The sequence below is a fragment of the Coregonus lavaretus genome, assembly GCF_964263955.1.
Source record: "Coregonus lavaretus genome assembly, chromosome: 30".
NCBI classification, from domain to species: Eukaryota; Metazoa; Chordata; class Actinopteri; order Salmoniformes; family Salmonidae; genus Coregonus; species Coregonus lavaretus.
Window position 1 is genome coordinate 9,296,781 of NC_140017.1, and position 5,893 is coordinate 9,302,673.

The following is a 5,893-nucleotide window of genomic DNA, read 5'->3' on the forward strand; positions in this document are numbered from 1 at the left end:
TTTTATCGCCGCTTTATCCGGGGTTACAGCACTCTGGTTTCCCCCCTGTCTGCACTTACCTCTCCCAAGGTTCCGTTCACATGGTCCCCAGCTGCTGACATGGCAATCTGTGCACAGAACAAGACTCCTCGGCAAGCTCCGGCTGGTCTCCTCCAACCTCTGCTTGTTCCTCACCATCCCTGGTCTCACATATCCCTGGACTTTGTCACGGGTCTTCCCCCATCTGATGGCAACACCGCCATCCTGACTGTTGTGGACTGGTTTTCCAAAGCCGCCCAATTAATTCCTCTCTCCAAACTATCCTCCACCAAAGAGACGGCCCAGCTCATGGTGCAGCACGTCTTCCGGATCCATGTACTTCCAGTGGACATGGTCTCCGACCGGGGTCCTCAGTTCTCGGCCCGGTTCTGGAAGGCGTTCTGCACACTCAATGGGTCGTCGGCCAGCCTATCCTCCGGTTTTCACCCTCAGTCCAACGGCCAGTCGGAGCGAGCCAACCAAGACCTGGAGACGACTCTCCGCTGCCTGGTCTCCGACAACCCCACCACCTAGAGCCAGCAACTAGTGTGGGTCGAATACGCCCCCAACACCCTTCCCTGCTCTGCCACAGGTCTTTTGACCTTTGAGTGTTCCCTGGGTTATCAGCCCCCGCTCTTCCCGGAGCAAGAGGAAGAGGTCGTCATACCCTCGGCCCAGATGGTGTCCGCCGCTGTCGTCGTACCTGGAGGAGAGCCCAGTCGGCTCTTCTCAAGACCACCTCCAGGTTTCGACGACAAGCGGACCGCCACCGTACCCCGGCTCCCAGGTATCGTCTCGGGCTGTCCACCTGAGATCTGCCCCTCTGGGTGGAGTCCCACACATTTCCCCCATCTCCAGGATCATTAGCCCCTCTGCTGGTCTTCTGTTGCCCCGTACCCTCCATATACATCCCACTTTTCATGTGTATAGGGTCAAACCCATGTCTCACAGCCCTTTGTCTCCTGTTTTCTAGTTTTCCATGTTTTGAGCATTATGCCTGCCCTGACCATGGGCCTGCCTGCCGTTCTGTACCTTGTCACACCACCCTGGATTATTTACCCTGACCCTGAGACTGCCTGCCGTTCTGTACCTTTTGGACTCTGATCTGGATTACTGACCTCTGCCTGCCCTTGACCTGTCGTTTGCCTGCCCCTTGTTTTTGCAATAAACTTTTGTTACTTCGACACTGTCTGCATCTGGGTCTTCTCCTGAAACGTGATAGTATGAATAATTCCATATGTGTTGTTTCCTAGTTTTGATGTCTTCACTATTATTCTACAATGTAAAAAATTGTAGAAATAAAGAAAAACCCTTGAATGAGTAGGTGTGTCCAAACTTTTGACTATTACCTTGTGTTCTCTAAAGCTAAGACGTTACATGGCAAAAGTAAGTCCAGTGCCACTACTACATCCATCAAATGATCATATAGAATCAAAATCACAACCATGGGATATTGGTATGGCAGTGCCATGTCTGAAATTATTCCCTGGCTCTCCATGTCACCAGGGCCCCTGGTATATAAAAAAAAAAAAGGTACTGTAGGTCAAGTGATATGGAAGACCTTTCCAAACGTGCTAACCTCAACATGGTGAGGGAATAGAAGGAGGAGGTCTAGAATGGATTATCCCTAGAATGGTTTATCCCTAGAATGGATTATCCCTAGAATGGATTGTCCCTAGAATGGATTATCCCTAGAATGGATTATCCCTGGACAGACTAGTTGTCCATCTCTAACTCTTTATCTCACTATCACCACACACAATATGGTTATAATCAACCAGGCAACCATCACCCTCCCTGCAAAGTCTACTAGCACACCTCTCTATATTCCTCACATCAACCACATTCTAGATATTCATAAGGATACTCTATATGAGTAAAGTGCCTATAATACCCTTCCTAAGTCTACAGCACCAACCTCTCCCTAAACCCCTGTACATTTTATTATCTTAGGGCGAGGAGAGGTGTGGAGAGGAGATGGAGGGGCCTATTTTCATCTCAGATGAATAAACCCTACGAAGTGGACATTCATTTATAGTTCTAGCTCTTCAATTACAATGTTACTTTATACACATATAGATGTAGAGAGGCGTGGTTGTCATTTCAAATGGCAACTGTGAGTTTGAAATAAATACATTTAAACAGATAAATTATGGCTTTGCCTAGTTTCTCATGGGATATGATCGCTTTGAGAATTGCATGATTTTCATTAGCGAGGCAATATCACATTAATTATTGAGGGGACAGAGTCATAAGGGAATGCTTTGATGAGTGACAATGGATCTTTGTAGAACTTGAGTCATTGCGTTCCATAGCTCAAACTCATACTCCCACAGCTGTCTCTATTTTGGAGCACAACAGTGGATATTCATAAAGAATCATGCATATCAGTAGTGGGCCTTTTGGTTCATATGGCGACGGATTTGAATACATCAAGGGGTATCGATGATGAGTCAGCTTGGTAGTTGGCATCAGAGTCATCAATACAATGTTTTGCAGAATTGAAGTTGGAGGGCATTATCCTGTAATAGGCCAATAGCCACATTAACATGTTAGTCCTATGGGGGTTTACATCAAATTAAGTGGATATAAATAAACTGCAAGTAGCCTACAGATTCACTATACATACAGGCCAGGTGAGGACAGAACCCTAGACAGCAGTCTTCCCTGTGGTATATATATAAACAACATTCACATGCTAAAAAAATGCATTGGTTATTTGTTAGAAGCAGCATCATAAACGTTAATTCATTTCTATAGGGAAATGGTTTCTGGGAATAGTCTTTAGTTTAGGTTTTGATCTTTATATATTTTCTGTGTTTTTTTGTGTGGTTTTTTTGTGTGGTTTTCACAGCGGTTTTAAGGCTACCTAAAAGCGAAGGGAGCGGGAAGTGAAAACAGGCACCTGTGTTTCATCTAATGCAAAAATGAATCCAACCAGTTTCGGGCTGGATCTATTCTACACTCCAATGACTCCCTTCTGCTTCTCCTTTATCACATTCCATTCCTCCGCAGTGGCATTGTCCTCATAACCAGCCCACTGCTTTGCCTGCCAAAGCTTCAGAACAGTATTTGTATTCAGTTTGCAGATCTAATGAAGAGTCTTGACCTCAGGAACTGTAGCAGTTGTTGATAATAGTGGTAAACATCTTTCAGTTACTGTATATCCTATTGAATAGGCACAATTGATACTGTATGGAATTTGTTCTGCATCATCTTTAAAGGAATAACCTTTTTGTCAAAAATGGACTGTAAACATTACCTTCCTAGTTAAAGGAGGGAAGCTGTTTGCTCCCTGTAAAAGGTTTGCAGAGAGTACAAAGAATCTCCATCGGGCAGTAGGCTACCTTAAATATGTGTCTTAATCAAAAGAGCTGTACAGATGGTCAGAGTATATTGTGCTGTTGTAGAGCATAAAATATGGCAGTTAGTACAACTTGGCAGTGTGTGAGTTACTGTGTGTGTGTGTGTTTTTATGCAGGTTGGCATTTATTGGGATGAATCTTGTCCTGCAGGCAGCTCTGCAGGATGGTCACTATCTGGCCTAGCCACAAAGTCATAAAATCTGATTTTAAACCAGAGGAGGCTGGTGGGAAGAGCTATAGGAGGACGGGCTCATTGTAATGACTGGAATGGAATAAATGGAAAAGTATCAAACACATTAAACTTATGGAAACCATGTTTGACTCCATTCCATTTATTCCATTCCAGCCATTACAATGAGCCCATCCTCCTCCAGCGCCTCCCACCAGGCTCCTCTGTTTTAAACCTAACCTTAACCCTGACCTTAATTACACTGTTAACCTTATGCCTAACCCTAACCTTAAATCTAGCGGAAACCGCTCAGCTCTGCCCCGAAGACAATTTTCATCCCAATAAACATCAACCTGCTGTTTTTATGTGGTGTAAATGAATGAGTAACTGGTGAGACGTCGATGTTGATTCCAGAAATGTTCGTAAATAGGCTTTGAGCCGATTAGATCAATACTTCAATAAACCCCAATCTGGATACACAATATTTAGGGTGTGTCATTGGAGTGTGTCTGATCCAGCCCTGATCACCTATCTTGTTCCCCAAATCTCAAGCACAATTTAAAATATACAATTTATGTATTATTTCACATTGGTTTATGTTATACTTTTGTCATTAAATAAAGATAAAACAGTCCATTGATAATAGCTTTCTTTCGATGTCTGTTCAACATATTTGCATGTGTACATACAGTTGAAGTCGGAAGTTTACATACACTTAGGTTGGAGTCATTAAAACTCGTTTTTCAACCACTCCACTAATTTCTTGTTAACAAACTATAGATTTTGCAAGTCGTTTAGGACATTTTTCCAACAATTGTTTACAGACAGATTATTTCACTTATAATTCACTGCATCACAATTCCAGTGGGTCAAAGGTTTACATACACTAAGTTGACTGTGCCTTTAAACAGCTTGGAAAATTCCAGAAAATTATGTCATGGCTTTACAAGCTTCTGATAGGCTAATTTACATCATTTGAGTCAATTGGAGGTGTACCTGTAGATGTATTTCAAGGCCTACCTTCAAACTCAGTGCCTCTTTGCTTGACATCATGGGAAAATCTAAAGAAATCAGCCAAGACCTCAGAAAAAATTTTTTAGACCTCCACAAGTCTGGTTCATCCTTGGGAGCAATTTCCAAATGCCTGAAGGTACCATGTTCATCTGTACAAACAATAATACGCAAGTATAACACCATGGGACCACGCAGACGTCATACCGCTCAGGAAGGAGATGCATTCTGTCTCCTAGAGATGAACATACTTTGGTGCGAAAAGTGCAAATCAATCCCAGAACAACAGCAAATGACCTTGTGAAGATGCTGGATGAAACAGGTACAAAAGTGTCTATATCCACAGTAAAACAAGTCCTATATCGACATAACCTGAAAGGCCGCTCAGCAAGGAAGAAGCCACTGCTTCAAAACCGCCATAAAAAGCCAGACTATGGTTTGCAACTGCAGATGGGGACAAAGATCGTACTTTTTGGAGAAATGTCCTCTGGTCTGATGAAACAAAAATAGAACTGTTTGGCCATAATGACCTTTGTTATGTTTGGAGTAAAAAGAGGGTTGCTTGCAAGCCGAAGAACACCATCCCAACCGTGACACACAGGGGTGGCAGCATCATGCTCTGGGGGTACTTTGCTGCAGGAGGGACTGGTGCACTACACAAAATCGATGGCATCATGAGGAAGGAAAATTATGTGGATATATTGAAGCAACATCTCAAGACATCAGTCAGGAAGTTAAAGCTTGGTCGCAAATGGGTCTTCCAAATGGACAATGACCCCAAGCATACTTCCAAAGTTGTGGCAAAATGGCTTAAGGACAACAAAGTCAAGGTATTGGAGTGGCCATCACAAAGCCCTGACCTCAATCCTATAGAAAATGTGTGGGCAGAACTGAAAAAGCGTGTGGGAGCAAGGAGGCCTACAAACCTGACTCAGTTACACCAGCTCTGTCAGGAGGAATGGGCCAAAATTCACCCAACTTATTGTGGGAAGCTTGTGGAAGGCTACCCGAAACGTTTGACCTAAGTTAAACAATTTAAAGGCAATGCTATCAAATACTAAATGAGTGTATGTAAACTTCTGACCCACTGGGAATGTGATGAAAGAAATAAAAGCTGAATTAAATCATTCTCTCTACTATTATTCGGACATTTCGCATTCTTGAAATAAAGTGGTGATTCTAACTGATCTAAGACAGGGAATTTTTACTAGTATTAAATGTCAGGAATTGTGAAAAACTGAGTTTAAATGTATTTGGCTTAGGTGTATTCCGACTTCAACTGTATATACATGTGCAGACATATATGTACATATACATAGGTACACATGTT